At 38.5% G+C, this 19,437-nt stretch overlaps 1 protein-coding gene across 14 annotated transcripts in view; it reads left to right on the forward strand.

Moving 5' to 3' along the window:
- PWWP3B (PWWP domain containing 3B) overlaps positions 1–19,437 on the forward strand; it is a 171,869-nt gene that overhangs the window by 6,094 nt on the left and 146,338 nt on the right. For 8 of the 14 annotated variants that reach the window (XR_011565365.1, XR_011565364.1, XM_019956200.2 and 5 more), the window contains 3 exons: positions 1,624–1,729; positions 2,447–2,545; positions 3,971–4,145. The gene's annotated coding sequence lies outside the window, so the exon portion shown is untranslated. Of the gene's footprint in view, positions 1–1,595; positions 1,730–2,446; positions 2,546–3,970; positions 4,146–5,235; positions 5,356–19,437 lie in introns of all 14 variants that reach the window. The other 6 variants (XR_011565366.1, XM_070784675.1, XM_070784678.1 and 3 more) reach the window with 4 other exon arrangements.

The raw sequence follows: 19,437 nt of genomic DNA on the forward strand, positions 1-19,437 counted from the left end.
AATTTGTGATGGTACTCCTGTTTTATGTTTTTGCTTTTTGGCCACGAGAGATGCGGTATCTTAGCTACCCAACCAGGGCTCAAACCTGTGCCTGTGCTTAGTCACTCAGTCGTGTCCGACTCTTTGTGACTTCATGGACTGTAGCCTGCCAGATTCCTCTGTCCATGGGATTTCCCAGGCAAGAATACTGGAGTGGGTTGCCATTTCCTTCTCCAGGGGATCTTCCCAACCCAGGGATAGACCCAGGTCTCCTGCACTGTGGATTCTTTACCGTCTGAGCCACTAGGGAAGCCTTCAAACCTGTATCCCCTGAATTGAAAGGTGACATCTTAATCACTGACCACTAGGAAAGTCTCTAAGGCTTTTGCTTTAATTTTGTTTTGCCCTCTTCCCAGCTTTGTGACCTTGCACATGAGCAAGAGTACTCATTTTCTTACTCTTTTCAACTCTCCATTGAATCATTTTTTCCCCACTTCATTATAAGTAAAATTGAAATTTCATTGCTGTTTACATTTGCATTTCTTTATTAAGGAAGGTGAATATCTTTATGGATTGTTTAGTTTTAATTTTTATTTTGGATATTTGAATTTTGAGGAGCCCCATTGAACAGCATATCCCCTTTCTCTGCTGAACAAATTGAACAAACTGATACAAAACAAATGAAGTTGCAGATGGAAGCCTAAACATCAGCTTTTGTACAAGGTGAAAGTAAGCTGCAGGGTATTGATTATTGAGTCAAGTGGACTTTAAAACAGCAAATTTAAACAATTTTACCAAACAGCCTGGAGGTTTGCAACTATATGGGAAGGACAGAGGTCACTGTAGTTGCACTGTATGAGCTTGCTCACAGGGAAGTTAATATTGGGAGTGGGTAAGAATTTTTCCCTCAGAACGTTGTGAATTGTCTGTTTATGTCTCTTGCTCATTTTTTTAACTTCACTCTTTTCCTTATTAATATATAAGAGCTACTTTAGGGCTATTTTTTGAATCAGAACCAGTTTGTCAAATTTATTCTTGTGTTTTCAACTTGCTTTATAGTGTTTTTAAACCATAAATAGTTGGTTTTTTTTCTTCAGTTTTAGTATATTCAGAGATATATTTCTCATATCTCTCTTCATTAAGGATTTTGGTAGATGTTTATGTTTAAAAAGTGACTTGACTTGAAAAAAGCTGAAACTTTCTGAAGGATGAATGAGAGAAACTGAGTAACAGAGAAACGTATCATGTCCCAGGGCCAGAAGAATTAACACTGTACAGTTTTAATTCTCCACAAAACAGTGTATTCATTCACTATAATCACAAGCAAGGACTTAGCAGGTCTTTTTAGTGGACCATGACCAGTTGAGTCTTAAAATCTTTTGTAAAAATGTTAACAGAAAGGGCAAGAAAATATGTAAGAGATATTTTCAGCTGGGTCTTTACTATATGATAAAGGGATTTGCTGTTTCCCTTTAGGAAGTCACCTACCCTTGTGGTTTGAATGGAAATGAAAGAGACACAAGTTGCCATTTCTCTTTCAAGTCCTTTAGAAATGAACGTTTTTCTCCTTTAAGTGAATTTCAGTTAACTTGGCAATTCTCCTCCCTCTAATTGAGGAAAGGCCCCCTCCTTTCCCCATCACAGGGACGGGGCGGAGCATCCTCTGAGAAGCTTGGATTTGAGCTGTGCCTGGCCACTCTTGGGGGAGGGGCTGCATTTCACGAGGCTGCAGCTGACAAGAAGCTTCAAGGTAATGGCTGTCTTAAAGCTAGTTTTTTTTCTGGGATTTCTTTGGGCTTTAGTGTTACGGTGGAAGAAAATAGAGGCTGTTGCCTGGGAGAGGTGGGAATATAATATATTTTGGGGGAAATTCCCGTTACTGTGACAGAATCAATCCCCTGAAAATTCAGTTTCTCCGATATTTTTTGAAGTCCACAGTGTGGGAATGGGTGATCAGATTACCGCATCTAAATTAAGACTTCAGTGAGGCATGCTGTTCATGTTAATTTTTTACATGGCATTCCATGTTTCTATCTTTGGTACAGGTTTTATTGAAGTGTTTATTATTCTTCAAAAAATAACTGATAAGAAAAATGTAACCATAAAAAGTGCTTGACATGTAAAATATAAATGTACAAGGAACATGGAAGGGATTCAGATATGCTGTTGAGTGATCAACAATTTGTTTTAAAAAAAACGTGTTATTGGTAACTAGATTTACATGTTAATAGTCAGCATCTCCGGAGTATTCAGATTACTGGGGATTTCAAAATATATTTTTAACCAGTTTCAGCATTTTTAGAATTGCTTTATTCCATGATCATTTTTATCATTGATAAATGATAAAAAAAAAAAGTAGAGCAAAATGATACTGAAACAAATTTGTACCGTTTGATTTTAGACACATAATCTTTCATAAACACACAGACATGCAGCCATAACTAATCCCCCCATCTTTTGCCGATAGTTGAAATTTTCCTGGACCTGATCAAGTGCGTAGCCTGGTTGCTGTGTTGACTACAGCCCTGTCTGTGTCCTCCTTGCAACTCATTCTTTCAGACAACAGGTATGACCATGGTCAGCAATAACCATTTTTCTGTATCTTTAAAGTTTAATAGTGAATCAGGAAGAGGATTTGGATTGTTTCTACTAGCCATTTTAAAAATGTGTGACATGGTACATCCATACAATTACAATTGAATGTTATATAGCTGACAAACAGAAATATGAGCATGTAGTGATTTGAAAAGATGTCTGAAAAGTAGTATTAGGTGAAAATGAAAATTGCAGAATGGCAAACACCACATTATGTCATTTAAAGATAGAGGACTGTGTTAATACAATATGTGTAACATCAGGAAAAATAGAAGGGTACTTTCACTAAATGGGATTATTTGTATAGTTTGAGAGACAGTACAGTTCTTACTCTCTCTATTAAAAATTTTTTTTAACAATATCAGAGAAAGAGTTTCAGGTAAAATGTTATAAATTAGGGGGAAATTACATTTGAAGTGATTCAAACAAAATCACATTGGAAATATTTATAAGGAAAATTTTTCAAACTGTGCTTGAGCACAGTAAAAAGCTGGTTTTAAAGTAATATGTATTCACACACACGTTTATATATATATATATATGTGTGTGTGTGTGTACATATATATATAAAAGATAATGAAAGGTAATTCAGAAAACAATAATATTGATTATTCTTACAGAATTATACTTTCTTTTAAAAATCATATCTTTTCACTTTTCAGTAAGCATGCATATTTTTGTCAGACCATTGCAACTAAAGGCATTAGCTTTCCATTTTTTGTGATGCATAACGAAACTCTAAATTTTAGTATGGTATATCCTAGAAGCCTGAGAAAACTGCTGGCTTGCCAGGATGTAAGTTCCCACCCTTTTGCTCTAAGGATCTAGTAGTAACAGGATGCAACTCTGGTACTGCTCACAAGATGGCGCTTCTAGGATTTTCCAGATTTTCTCCAGGCAACTATTTTTTTGAAGTGAGCAAACAAAGCTGTGAAACCTATTTTATATTAGCAGACTACAAGACAGCTTGTAGAATGTGGTTTTAGTTTCACTAAAAAAATTGTACGTGTCCGGAAGACAAAGCCCCACATGAGGACTGATGTGAGAACTCAAACAAAGCCAAAAAAAAAAAAAAAAAAAAACCAGAGAGAGAGCTACACAGATTTGGCCTATAAAAAGGAATAATGCAATTGTTACTTTCCTTCTTTCCTGCCCCCAAAGCATACTTTTCATGAAGAAGATGATTTTAGTATCAACCTAATAACATAACTGTGTCACAGAGAACATTTCAAATACCAAGAACAAGAAGGAAAATAAACAAGGCCTCTACATCACAGTTGAGATTTTATATCATTCTTGTGCTTCAGAAGAGCATGCCTGCTAAAAGTTTTGGTAGGGAAGCTTCTTTACACCTTTTCCATTTAATTAGTTCGCTTCCCTGTCTCCTTTTGGACAGCTTAGCTTGACCTGGGGAATCTTCAGGAATCTGTGACATCAGTTGAGCCCCAGAAGGGCAGCGTGACCACAGAAGTGCTGAACAAGGAGAAGGCCCTGCTGCAGACAAGCAGCTAGAGTGAGAATAAAAACAACAGGATCACAGGGGCAACTCTGCACGATCCATGTGACATTGGGTAAGGCTCTGCACATCTCTTGTTAAAACATGGTTAAATTGAGAATATGGAGTGCAATTTGTTTTGATTCTGTTCAGTGACCATGTTTTAAATGAAAAATCACAAATTATGTTCAGTAAAGAATTAGAAGTATTAAACTCCTGTAAAGAAATTATACAAATGACACAGCCCCAGTCCAGGTCATACCACCCTTGTGTCCCCCAAGGCCAGTGCTGGCCATCTGAGGAGAGCTATTCTACCAGGTAGAATATTTCTGTGCTTTGAAGTTAAAGTAGATATCTTCGTTTTTTTTTTTTTTTTTTTAAAAAGAAGTTTTGCAAATGAGTATGATGATGTCTACTTATGGAAGACTTTCAGGTTTCAGCCAACTGTCTGACTCTCAATAAATTCTTGAAAACCACCCTATCCAGTAAATAGCCATGACAGTCATTCCAAATATCTGATTCCTAAGCTCATCCTCTTAATGAGATCATTGTGCTCTTATCTGCATGCAAGAGACACAAACCTCAGGATCTGTGTCTGGCTGCCTTGGGTAGATAGGGCAGTATGATATCTTTAAAAAATTAAAAGATTACCTTAGAATAAACCTCAAGAGGTCCCAAAATTTCAAAACACCCCATAAAAGCAATGGTGTCCCTGATGCATTTCATTGTTCAACACTCCCCTTCCTGAAGCTCTTGTCATCACACACTCATTCATTCTTTATATTTAATAGCTATAATATGCCTAAATACAGGGGCATTATAGAGCTATTTCTCTTTTCTTATATTGTTAAATATTTTCCCCAACCACAGTATGTTTGTTTGGTGCCCAGTATTTATTCATCTTTTTGTCTGCTCTATTTTTATTTTCCACCTTCCTTCTCCTTTGACAGGGGAAACCCCTTTGCTTATTCTCTTTCCTTTTTCTTTAAGTGAATATCGCTCATTCAGAATGTTTGTTTAAGCTTCCTTGCAAGTTTTCAGGAGAATATGTATAAGCACAGAAGGAGGAAACTAGTTAGTAGCCCTAAGGCAATGTGTGTGCCTTTGTGTGCTCAGGCACTCAGTCGTGTCCAACTCTTTGTGACATATGGACTGTATCCCACCAGGCTCCTCTGTCCATGGAATTTTCCAGGCAAGAATATTGGAGCAGGCTGCCATTTCCTTCTCCAGGGATCTAATTCCCCACCCAGGGATCTAACCCATATCTGCATCTCCTGCATTGCCTGGTGAGTTTAGCACTGAGCCACCTGGGAAGCCCCAGACCTAAGCAATAGATGCCTCTTAAATTACTGTTTTTGTGGTTAACCAGGTACACAGACCAATGACCTAAAGATTTTTCTAGATGACTCAGAGTTCACTGGTTGTTTTCCAGTTTATATCTAGATGTACCAATCAATCACATGCACATTCAGATCATTAGTGCTCATTTTGAACATCTTTTTCCCTTCGTCCTTATGTTCAAATCTACTTCTTGCTATGCACTTAGACTGTTAACTGATCTTTTACCAATTATTTTAACCTTGTAATCTATTTTGATATATGGTAGTACCAGTGATTTCTTTGGTGAGCTATTAAAGTTAGAGCTTAGTCCCAAACCCATGCCTGAATATCTGTCTGAGAACTTCTAACACATAACAACCTTGCCATAACACTTGTCTGAGAAACTCTGAAGTTTAGAGAGTATATCTTTAACAGTCTCTCATATCTCTTCAGTAAAGAACTGATAAGTACCTTTATTCAGAGTGCTGACAGGAATAAATTTGGTCCAGCCTGGATCTCTCTTTTACTATGGATTCTCAGAGGATGATGGGGGATCACAGTACGAAGGGAATTCCCTTTATCTTTAAATCCACCAAGGCAAATCCAATGAAGTTCTTTCTCTTTGCTTGATAATCCTGTGAAGAGCACTGCAGCCTAGTTTATCTGCTTAAATACTGAGAGAGTAATAAAAGTTTATTTGCTGTGTGCTGTGATTATTACATTGTGGGGTCCTCATCTACCTTTCTTTCATTTTATTTCTTTTAATGTTTTCCATCCCATCATCCTAATTTTTGAATTCCTAGTAGCATCATCCATGGGCACTGTGTTAAGCTTTTGCATTACTCAGGAGATACAAAATTCTCCAAACGTGACAAGTTTATATTCTTGTGATCTCTAGGTCACTGGTTGGTCATTTTTTTTCTTTTTTCCTTATCATGTTTACATACATTTGACCAGAAATTAACATGTCCCTTTGGCCTTGGCAGTGATTTTCTGTCTGGCTTGCCTTTTTCTTACCCTTAGTGAGTTTTCTTCTGATGTCTTTCCCCTTTAGGTGGACTGGCATTTGACCAGTTCAGTTCAGTTCAGTCGCTCAGTGTATCCGACTCTTTGCAACCCCGTAAACTGCAGCACGCCAGGCCTCCCTGTCCATCACCAACTCCCGGAGTCCACCCAAACCCATGTCCATCGAATTGGTGATGCCATCCAGCCATCTCATCCTCTGTCATCCCCTTCTCCTCCTGCCCCCAATCCCTCCCAGCATCAGGGTCTTTTCAAATGAGTCAGCTCTTCACATCAGGTGGCCAAAGTATTGGAGTTTCAGCTTCAACATCAGTCCTTCCAATGAACACCCAGGACTGATCTCCTTTAGGATGGACTGGTTGGATCTCATTGCTGTCCAAGGGACACTCAAGAGTGTTCTCCAACACCGCAGTTCAAAAGCATCAATTCTTCGGCGCTCAGCTTTCTTTGTAGTCCAACTCTCACATCCATACATGACCACAGGAAAAACCATAGCCTTGACTAGATGGACCTTTGTTGGCAAAGTAATGTCTCTGCTTTTTAATATGCAGTATAGGTTGGTCATAACTTTCCTTCCAAGGAGTAAGCGTCTTTTAATTTCATGGCTGCAGTCACCATCTGCAGTGATTTTGGAGCCCAGAAAAATAAAGTCAGCCACTGTTTACACTGTTTCCCCATTTTTTTGCCATGAAGTGATGGGACCGGATGCCATGATCTTAGTTTTCTGAATGTTGAGCTTTAAGCCAACTTTTTCACTCTCCTCTTTCACTTTCATCAAGAGGCTGTTTACTTCTTCTTCACTTTCTGCCAGTGAACATTAATAATAAGAACTTAACTTTGTTTACAGGCAGTTTCAACTCTTTGTGCCTGTGCCTTAGCAGTCATTCAATATTTGGAATATCCATTTAGAATCGAAAATGTCTTGCTTTACCTGTACTCACGGCCCCCTCATGGTATTTGGTAGTATTCCAAATGTACAATTTCTACTCTTTTACATGGACCTTATAAGCTAAAAAATATTGACATTTGTTTATTGTATAACCATTCTGTCTTTCATATGTTATTTGGCTTCCACTTTCTCACTGGGGATGTATTCTTAACCAGACCTCTGTCTCCAGATTATGGCACTTTGGCTTCTGCTCCTTCCTTTCCTTCTGCTCATATGCTTGAATGGCATGCCAGAATGTCAGTGGAGTTAAAGCTCTGCCAATAAGGATAAATTTCACAAGCTGTAGAGTACTGATGTCCTCCAGATTCTTGACATTTGTCCTGTGTTAACTAACTTCAATGAAACAGATACTTAGTGGAGATTTGAATTTGTGCAAAGAGTTACAGAACTGCATCAAAAGTCAGGTACCCACCAACATTTTTAAAGCAAATTCAAAAATAGAAGTTAATAAAAATTAGTTAATACATGGAAGCAACCTAAATGTCCATTGACAGAGGGATAAATAAAGAAGATGCAGTCCCTGTATACAATGGATTACTACTCAGCCATTGAAAAGAATGCAGTAATGTCATTTGCAGCAACATGGATGAACCTAAAGATTATTGTACTAAATGAAGTAATTTAGACAAATATCATATGATATCACTTATATGTAGCATCTTTTAAAATGATACAAGGGAACATATCTACAAATCAGAAACAGACTCACAGACTTTGAATACAAACATATGGTACACAAAGGGCAAAGGTGGGGAAGGGGTACCTTAGGAGTTTGGAATTTACATATACACACTACTGGATATATTAATAGATAATCAACAAAAGACCTGCTGTATAGAACACAGATCTCTACTCAGTATTCTGCAGTAACCTGTATGGGAAGAGAATCTGAAAAAGAATGCATGTATTATATGTATAACTGAATCACTTTGCTATACCCCTGAAACTAACACAACATTGTAAATCAACGATGTGTGCTCAGTCATGTCCGACTCTTTGTAACCCCATGAACTGTAACCCTCCAGGCTCCTTTTTTCATGGGATTTTCCAGGCAAGACTACTGGATTCGGTCACCATTTCCTCCTCCAGGGGGTAAATAAGCTATTCAGTTCAGTTCAGTTCAGTTGCTCAGTCTTGTCCGACTCTATGCGACCCCATGAATCGCAGCACGCCAGGCCTCCCTGTCCATCACCAACTCCCGGAGTTCACCCAGACTCACGTCCATTAAGTCAGTGATGCCATCCAGCCATCTCATCCTCTGTCATCCCCTTCTCCTCCTGCCCCAATCCCTCCCAGCATCAGAGTCTTTTCCAATGAGTCAACTCTTCGCATGAGGTGGCCAAAGTACTGGAGTTTCAGCTTTAGCATCATTCCTTCCAAAGAAATCCCAGGGCTAATCTTCAGAATGGACTGGTTGGATCGCCTTGCAGTCCAAGAGACTCACAAGAGTCTTCTCCAACACCACAGTTCAAAAGCATCAATTCTTCGGCACTCAGCTTTCTTCGCAGTCCAACTCTCACATCCATACATGACCACTGGAAGAACCATAGCCTTGACTAGATGAACCTTTGTTGGCAAAGTAATGTCTCTGCTTTTGAATATGCTATCTAGGTTGGTCATAACTTTCCTTCCAAGGAGTAAGCGTCTTTTAATTTCATGGCTGCAGTCACCATCTGCAGTGATTTTGGAGCCCAGAAAAATAAAATCTGACACTGTTTCCAGTGTTTCCCCATCTATTTGCCATGAAGTGATGGGACCAGATGCCATGATCTTCGTTTTCTGAATGTTGAGTTTTAAGCCAACTTTTTCGCTCTCCTCTTTCACCTTCATCAAGAGGGTTTTTTTGTTTCTTTTCACTTTCTGCCATAAGGGTGGTGTCATCTGCATATCTGAGGTTATTGATATTTCTCCCTGCAATCTTGATTCCAGCTTGTGTTTCTTCCAGTCCAGCGTTTCTCATGATGTACTCTGCATATAAGTTAAATAAGCAGGGTGACAATATATAGCCTTGACGAACTCCTTTTCCTATTTGGAACCAGTCTGTTGTTCCATGGCCAGTTCTAACTGTTGCTTCCTGACCTGCATACAAACTTCTCAAGAGGCAGATCAGGTGGTCTGGTATTCCCATCTCTTTCAGAATTTTCCACAGTTTCTTGTGATCCACACAGTCAAAGGCTTTGGCATAGTCAATAAAGCAGAAATAGATATTTTTCTGGAACTCTCTTGCTTTTTTGATAATCCAGCGGATGTTGGCAATTTGGTCTCTGGTTTCTCTGCCTTTTCTAAAAACAGCTTGAACATGTGGAAGTTCACGGTTCACGTATTGCTGAAGCCTGGCTTGGAGACTTTTGAGCATTACTTTACTAGCATGTGAGATGAGTGCAATTGTGTGGTAGTTTGAGCATTCATTGGCATTGCCTTTCTTTGGGATTGGAATGAAAACTGATCTTTTCCAGTCCTGTGGCCACTGCTGAGTTTTCCAAATTTCCTGGCATATTGAGTGCAGCACTTTCACAGCATCATCTTTCAGGATTTGAAATAGCTCAGCTGGAATTCCATCACCTCCACTAGCTTTGTTTGTAGTGATGCTTTCTAAGGCCCACTTGACTTCACATTCCAGGATGTCTGGCTCTAGGTGAGCGATCACACCGTTGTGATTATCTGGGTCGTGAAGATCTTTTTTGTACAGTTCTTCTGTGTATTCTTGCCACCTCTTCTTGATATCTTCTGCTTTTGTTAGGTCCATACCATTTCTGTCCTTTATCAAGCCCATCTTTGCATGAAATATTCCCTTGGTATCTCTAATTTTTTTGAAAAGATCTCTATTCTTTCCCATTCTGTTGTTTTCCTCTATTTCTTTGCATTGATCACTGAGGAAGGCTTTCTTATCTCCTTTTGCTATTCTTTGGAACTCTGCATTCAGATGCTTATATCTTTCTTTTTCTCCTTTGCTTTTCGCTTCTCTTCTTTTCACAGCTATTTGTAAGGCTTCCCCAGACAGCCATTTTGCTTTTTTGCATTTCTTTTCCATGGGGATGGTCTTGATCCCTGTCTCCTGTACAATGTCACGAACCTCAGTCCATAGTTCATCAGGCCCTCTATCTATCAGATCTAGGCCCTTAAATCTATTTCTTACTTCCACTGTATAATCATAAGGGATTTGATTTAGGTCATACCTGAATGGTCTAGTGGTTTTCCCTACTTTCTTCAATTTAAGTCTGAATTTGGCACTAAGGAGTTCATGATCTGACCCACAGTCAGCTTCTGGTCTTGTTTTTTTTTTTTGACTGTGTAGAGCTTCTCCATCTTTGGCTGCAAAGACTATAATCAGTCTGATTTCGGTGTTGACCATCTGGTGATGTCCATGTGTAGAGTCTTCTCTTGTGTTGTTGGAAGAAGGTGTTTGTTATGACCAGTGCATTTTCTTGGCAAAACTCTATTAGTCTTTGCTCTGCTTCATTCCATATTCCAAGGCCAAATTTTCCTGTTACTCCAGGTGTTTCTTGACTTCCTACTTTTGCATTCCAGTCCCCTATAATGAAAAGGACATCTTTTTTGGGTGTTAGTTCTAAAAGGTCTTATAGGTCTTCATAGAACCATTCAACTTCAGCTTCTTCAGCATTACTGGTTGGGGCATAGACTTGGATTACTGTGATATTGAATGGTTTGCCTTGGAAACAAACAGAGATCATTCTGTCGTTTTTGAGATTGCATCCAAGTACTGCATTTCGAACTCTTTTGTTGACCATGATGGCTACTCCATTTCTTCTGAGGGTTTCCTGCTCGCAGTAGTAGATATAATGGTCATCTGAGTTAAATTCACCCAATCCAGTCCATTTTAGTTCACTGATTCCTAGAATGTCGATGTTCACTCTTGCCATCTCTTGTTTGACCACTTTCAATTGGCCTTTATTCATGCACCTAACATCCAGATTCTTATGCAATATTGCTCTTTACAGCATCGGGCCTTGCTTCTATCACCAGTCACATCCACAACTGGGTATTGTTTTTGCTTTGGCTCCATCCCTTCCTTCTTTCTGGAGTTATTTCTCCACTGATCTCCCGTAGCATTTTGGGCACCTACTGACCTGGGGAGTTCCTTTTTCCGTATCCTATCATTTTGCCTTTTCATACTGCTCATGGGGTTCTCAAGGCAAGAACACTGAAGTGGTTTGCCATTCCCTTCTCCAGTGGACCACATTCTGTCAGACCTCTCCACCATGACCCTCCCGTCTTGGGTTGCCCCATGGGCATGGCTTAGTTTCATTGAGTTAGACAAGGCTGTGGTCCTAGTGTGATTAGACTGACTAGTTTCCTGTGAGTATGGTTTCAGTGTGTCTGCCCTCTGATGCCCTCTTGCAACACCTACCATCTTACTTGGGCTTCTCTTACCTTGGATGTGGGGTAACTCTTCATGGCTTCTCCAGCAAAGCGCAGCTGCTGCTCCTTACCTTGGACGGGGGCTACGTCTTCACCGCCGCCCCTTCTGACCTTGAACGTGGAATAGCTCCTCTACGCCCTCCTGCACCCGCGCAGCCATACTTCAGTATAAAAATTAAAAAAATAAAGATGCTAGGCTAAGCATAACAAAAAAATTACTTAAAGAGTTTAAACAAATAGAATATTTAATATGTTCTTTATACACTACAGAGGATATTTTTACACTTACCTGCGGTACTCGCAACCTCTTTAGGTAATCATTGACCAAAGTACAAACAAAATTCCTATATATATTCCCATTATGCTCACTGTAAAACATCAACTGGTTATATAGGTTATATTCTGATTGGACACCTTTTTAAGACTCAGATTTATTAAGGTATGGTTTACACAGAGTTAAATTCAGTCTTTTTGGTATGTAATTCAATGAGTTTTGACAAACATATATAGTCATGTAATAAGCAGTACAGTCAGGCTATAGAATAGTTCCATTACTGCCTCACTGTAGTCAATACTCTCTCTACCCCAGTTCCTAGCAACCACTTGTCCGATTTCTGTCCCTATAGTTTTCATTTTCCAGAATATCATATAAATGGAATTATACAGTTTCTACCCTTTTGCATCTATTTCTTTCACTTACCATAATGTTTCTGATAATTTACTCATGTTGGTATATGTATCAGAGGTTTATTTCTTATATTAGCTTACAGGTATTCTGTTATTTTATAACTTATATATTCACTCACCAGTAGATTTATAGTTTTTGCTGATTATGGTTAAAGTTGTTGTATACATTCCAGAGGCCTTCCCCAGTGGATCAGCAATAAGGAATCCGCCTGCAATGCAGGATACATGGGTTTGATCCCTGGGTCAGGAAGATCCCCTGGAGGAGGGCATGGCAACCCACTCCAGTATTCTTGCCTGGAAAACTCCATTGACCGGGAAGCCTGGTGGGCTACAGTCCATGGGATCCCAAAAGAATCAGACACAACTTAGCTAATAAACAACAGCAACATACATTCCAGAACAGATCTTTGTACATAAGTTTCATTTCTCTTAGCTGGTTTTGATAAATGTATGTCTAAATATATTAGAAACTGCCAAACTGTTTTCTGAAGTAGCTGTGATATTTTGTTTTTCCACCAGCATTGTATAAGTTCCAGTAGCTCTACATCATTGCCAGCAGTTGATACTGTCAGATATTTTCTCTTTATAATATTAGCTATTTTATAAAGATGTTAGTGGTATCTCATTGTAGATTTATTTGCATATCCTTAATTGCTAATAGTGTTGAGCATCTTTTAATGTGTTCATTTGGTATTTATATATCTTCTTTGATGAGGATCTATTTAAATTGAGCCATTAATCTTATTGAATTGTAAGAGTTATTTATATATTCTATATACAAGTTTTTTTTTTTAATCTGATACTTGTTCTGCAAGTATATTCTCCCACTTTGGATTTTCATTTTATTTTTTGAAGAGCAGAGAACTTTTCAAGTCAAATTTATCAAAATTTTATGGTCCATGTTTTTTGTGGTCTGATAAATCTTTTGTCTAAATGAAGGTCTACAAAGATTTCCTGCTTTGTTTTCTTCCATGAGTTTCATAGTTTTTGCTTTTACATTAAAGTCAGTCTGTCATTTTGAGCTAATTTTTGTGTATGGTCTTATCTAAGGGTTCAGGGTGAACATTCTTGCATATAATGTCTAATTTTTCCAGCATTATTTGTTGAAAAGGCCATCACTTCTCCATTTAATTACCATTGCCATAGACCATATTTGCTGGTCTGTTTCTATTTTATTTATCTGTATGTTTATCCTGTGCCAATAATATTCAATACACTGTTTTGTTTACTGTAGTCTTTAAATCAGGTAGTGTAAGTCTTCCAACTTTGTGTTTTCTTTTCAAAATTACTCTGGTTGTTCTCCTATTTCCTTTGCTTTTCCATATACATTCTAGAGATACCTTCTCAATTTCTACATAAAGCCTGCTGGGATTTTGATTGAAATTGCAATGATTTCTATAGATATGTTTGGGGAGAAGTTACAGCCTAGAAATAGTTCATCTTTTAGTCAATGAACTTGATATCTTTCTCCATTTATTCATCTCTTCTTAATTTCTCTCACCATTTTTAAAGTCTTCAGTGTGCAAATCATGCACATATTTGTTAGATTTATTCTAACTTAGTATTTCCTTGGGTTTGATATTACAAATGGTACTTTGTTAAATTTCAACTTCTAATTTTTATTCTATAGAAATAAATAATGTTGGCCTTATAACTGATGATATTGATAAACAGGTATTAGGTTTAGTAGCTTTTGTTTTCTTTTGTTAAATTCATTGGAATTTTCTACATAGATGATCATGTTGTCTGCAATTAAAAGCGGCTTTATTTCTTCCTTTTCATTCTGCATGCCTTTATTTTTCAGTTGCTATTTATTTTAGAATCTCTAATATAATGTAGAATAGAAGTGTTGAAAGCAGAAATCCTTGTTCCTAATTTTAGGGGAAAATCATTCCATATTTCACTATTAAGTAGGATTTTAACTTCAGGCTTTTTTGTAGATGCCCTTGATCAAGTTGAGTGCTGCTGCTGCTGCTGCTAAGTCGCTTCAGTCGTGTCCAACTCTGTGCAACCCCATAGATGGCAGCCCACCAGGCTCCCCTGTCCCTGGGATTCTCCAGGCAAGAACACTGGAGTGGGTTGCCATTTCCTTCTCCAGTGCATGAAAGTGAAAAGGGAAAGTGAAGTCACTCAGTCGTGTCTTGACTCTTAGCGACCCCATGGACTGCAGCCTACCAGGCTCCTCTGTCCATGGGATTTTCTAGGCAAGAGTACTGGAGTGGGGTGCCATTGAGAGCCCTTTAATTAGTGGTACGCCAACATTTTTTTATCATGAATGTCTGTGGAATTATGTCAAATGCTTTACTGCATCAGTTGAGAGGACCTCTAATATTCTTTATTTAGTCTGTTGATATGGTGAATTACATTGATTTATTGGCAAATGTATAACCATCCTTACGCTTCCAAGATAAACACCATTTAGTCATAATATTTTATCCTTATGATTTATCCATAATAATTTTATAATCATTTTCTATGTAATTCTATATCATTTCTATATCTGTATCATTGGATTTGTGTCTTTGTTTCTGAGGCACAGTTGATCTGTAATTTTCTTTCCTTTTATACTTTTTCCTCTAGTATGAGGTTAATACTGATATCATAAAATAAGCTGAAGATTGTGTCCTCCTTTTCTCATTTCATTATCATCTGACTTGCATAATAAACTTTTTGCTTAGAGTGCAGCCTGAGTGCCAGAGGTTTTTCCTCAGTGGTCTTTTTCAATTCTAAATTTTCAATAGTTCCTTTACATCTGTGCCACATGTTGGGGAGTGTGGTATCTCTCTTCATGCCCTTGCCTGTTTTCTAGCAGTGAGCTGCTGTTATTGTTAGATGCTAGGTTCCTGGTGAGGCAGGGAGTGTTCTTTGTTTTTTTTTGTCCAGCCTCAGCTTTAGGGAGGCCCTATGTAGCTAGATCTGATGGTTGTACTTTCTCAGCATTCTTTCCTCTCCAAATGGCAGCTAACCTCTGATTTATATCTAGTGTTAGTCGCTCAGTCATGTCTGACTCTTTGTGACCCCATGGGCTATAATCCACCAGGCTTCTCTGTCCATGGAATTCTCCAGGCAAGAATACTGGAGTTGGATTGCCATTCCCTTCTCCAAGGGGTCTTCCTGACCCAGGGATTGAACCCAGGTCTCCTGCATTGCAGATACATTCTTTACCATCTGAACAACCAGGGATCTAAGGTTGATACCTTGCCCCTTCCTCAGCAGTAGCTGACCACTGCTTTTTATTCATAGAGAATCCTGAACTCAAAGGTTTCCTGCTCCTCCTCAAGGGCAGAGGTTTTTTGCTTTGACTGCTCCCCAACAGCTATGGATTTCTGCCTTTGTTTTGGGGATAGGAGGGTTTCCTATCTTCCCTTCCCTGGGAAGGTGGCTTTTGCTTTTTCCCTGGTGACTTAAGACTTTTGCTTCCCATCATAGAAGGGTTTGTATAAGTGTGTGGGGCTTCATGTCTGTCTGCCAGCAACAGTTGATTGCCTCCTGCATACCTGAACCACTGACATGGGCTCTTTTGGTCTTCTGCATTGTCCACAGTCATGTTTGTGTGCTTCTGGTTAAGGACTGAAAAATAACTTGGCAGTGAATGTATAAGTGTCTTGGGTGCCACATATTCCAAACTACTGAGACACTAGCCCATTAAGAGTTTAAGATTTTAAAAATTCATTAAGCGTTCAGCTGATTTTTTTTTAAACTTGCTTGCATGACAGCTACTTCTGTCTCCATGCTTTGCCAAAGGGGCTGGTTACCCTTTGGAATTCATTTTACCTCAGTTCTGTGATGAGCTCAAGGGATATTATGGTTTTGTGGATTACTTACATTTTTTATCATTAAATTATGGGTGACATTCTCTTATGGCTTATTGTATCTTAAGTCAAAATGGAACTGATTCTTTCTAATAATACATGTATGGGTGTTATTTTTTTTTCCTTTGTTATGAAATATGCTTCAGGGAGAAGCATATCTCTAAAGCATGTTTTTATAAATAGTTTATTTTTATACAATAATTATTAAATTTTTCCATTTAAATTTTTATTTTTTATTATATATGTTAAAATCATACTTAAATCATCATACACAATATGTGATTTTTTGTATACACTTATTTGGATTTTACATATGTGTAAATTCATAAAATCACTGTCACAGCCAGGATGTGGAAGATTCTATCACCCTGACAACTTTCTGTGCCAACCATGTGTAATCACACCCTCCATCTACCTGTAATCCCTGACAGCCACTGATCACGTCACTGTGTTTTCCTCTTTCTGAAAATGTCACATGAGTGGAATCATACAGTATTGTGGTGGGCACACCCTAAGTGACCCACCCCCTTATGTAATTCCTTCCCCTTAAGTATGGCCAGAACCTATGACTTGCTTCCAATCAGTAGAATATGGCAAAAGTGATGGGATGTCACTCACTCTTATAATTATGTTATAAAAGACTAATTTATGTTAAATTAAATACAGGATTCTCTTTTAAGTTTCCATGATTTCTAGTACATAGCTATTTCAAATTCACTAATTCACCATTCATCCAGTCCACATTTATAGAGCATTTTTCATTTGGATGAGGTAGGTTCAGTGTGTTTTAGTGATTAAAAACATGGACTTGAGAGTCAGAGTACGTGGATTCAAATCCCATGTGCCCAATAGTCTCTAGGTATCCTTGTAAAAGTTAATTAACCTCTCTAATGCCTCATCTATAAAGTGGTAATACTCAGAATACCCACCTAACAAGATTTTGCGAGAATAGAGGGAGCACTCTGTAAACAGAGCACTTGGCAGAGGGCCTGGCTCATGGTAAGAAAACACTTTTGGTTTCTCTCATTCTTTGTCATTATTATTAGTAATATTACTACTCGTGTTATGCAGAATGACTCGGGCATGGGACTCTCCTACCTGAAATAGCCATCTAATAATTAAATAAAATAATATGTCAAGTGCTGGGAACAATACCTGGCACATGGAAAACTATAGATGTTAGATATTATTATATCTGTAATTATTCTATATCTTCATTAATAGTAGTTGTAGTAGTAGCATTAATTATTATTGGTTATCCTTCTTCTCCCACTCCTTCTATAGAACAATGAAACATAAAATATTGTCCAAGGAATTAATCTTTTCCTTTGTATTTTGTTTGAAAAATGGTGAGGTGTTGTAGTATTTTCTGATTTAGCCCAAGTGGCTCAGTGGTCAAGAATCTGCCCCTGCCATTGCAGGTGACACAGGAAATGTGGGTTCAATCTCTGGGTGAAAAAGATCCCCTGCAGAAGGATATGGCAACCCACTCTTGCCTGGAAAATTCCATGGACAGAGGAACCTGGTGGGATACAGTCCATGGGGTTGCCAAGAGTCAGACATGACTTAGTGACTGAGCATGCAATATAGAAAATAGACAAAATAAACACAGAAGAGTATAATCTTAATGTAATGATCACATTTTGTGTGCACTTGACTTTTCTAAAACATGTGAAATGAGAAGACGGAATGAGAAATATTACTTGTAAAATATATAATTGAATATATCTCTTCATTTATATAAATTCATATTTATACTAACCTGGTAATCCTCTTTAAATTATGTAATAATAATTTGAAAGCTTTGAAAAGATTAATTCTATAATAATAATATTATTTTTGTTGGTAATTGTATATAAGATCAACTTTATTTCCTACCACTAGAGACTTGAAAACACAGTGACCTAGGTAAGATAGAAATGTATTGTTCCATTGGGTTAAAGTGATTGGAATGGGATGGACCCATTATTCAGGTGTTCAGGATCTTTCATCCCTAATGAGTTGCCTCCTTTTTCTAAATCATTTCTTGGTCCAGATTGGCTGTCTGAATCCTGTTGTGGTCAAATTCTAGGGGGGAGTAAGAGAAAGAGGGAAAGTGAGGGAAAAAGAAAAAGCCCAAGAAGACAGTTTTTCCCTTTGGAGGTACCTTCTCTAGAATCTTCACAACTATTTCTGCTTACATTCTTCGGCAAGAAATTCCATCTTGTGGCCAGGGCTTATTTGGAGGATTGTGGGGAAAAAATATTTTAAGAGTTTACACTGCCACCTTCAGTGCAACTGGAGTTCTGTTACTGACAAAGAATGCAGAAAGTGAATGTAGGGTGGGCAAATAGAAATGTCTGCCCTGGTCTTTATAAATATGCTACATAGCCGAAAAAGAAAAGAAAAAAAAACATTAAACAACAAAAGTTCATAAAAGATGGAAAGGGAAAACTTCCTCTGGCAGAGAGAATGCTATGTGTTCACCAAATTGTGTTTCATTTTCCCCCTGGGTCATAAGGAGACTACATTCCCCAGCCTCTATAACAGTTTTATCTAGTTGACTGTGACCAATAATGATGTTGCTGGTCCTGGCCTCTGAAACCTTTCCTGGGATTCTCCAATGACCATCTTCATAAGATCCTTTGTAGTTGTTGTTTAGTCACTTAAGTCGTGTCTGAATCTTTTGTGACCCTCGTTAGCCAGGTGCAAAAACTGTGGAGGACTTCAAGGCCAAAGAATATGGTAGGGTCATAGAATGGAGGAAGTTTGAGTCTTTTAATGCCTGCTTAGAACGGAGACTCCTCTCCCTCTCTGGCTGCTTGATGACCTCCGTTGAACATTGACATCAGCGTTAGAAACTCTTTTGGGGCTGAGCCTCTGAGATTTAGGGGTGGTTTATAATACAAACGGAGAAAGCAATGGCACCCCACTCCAGTACTCTTGCCTGGAAAATCCCATGGATGGAGGAGCCTGGTAGGCTGCAATCCATGGGGTCGCTGCGAGTCAGACACGACTGAGGACTTCACTTTCACTTTTCACTTTTATGCACTGCAGAAGGAAATGGCAGCCCACTCCAGTGTTCTTGCCTGGAGAATGCCAGGGACGGAGGAGCCTGGTGGGCTGCCGTCTATGGGGTTGCACAGAGTCGGAGATGACTGAAGTGACTTAGCAACAGCAGCAGCAGCAGCAGCATAGTACAAAAGATTACATACTGT

Source organism: Bos indicus, chromosome X, assembly GCF_029378745.1.
Source record: "Bos indicus isolate NIAB-ARS_2022 breed Sahiwal x Tharparkar chromosome X, NIAB-ARS_B.indTharparkar_mat_pri_1.0, whole genome shotgun sequence".
Lineage (NCBI taxonomy): Eukaryota > Metazoa > Chordata > Mammalia > Artiodactyla > Bovidae > Bos > Bos indicus.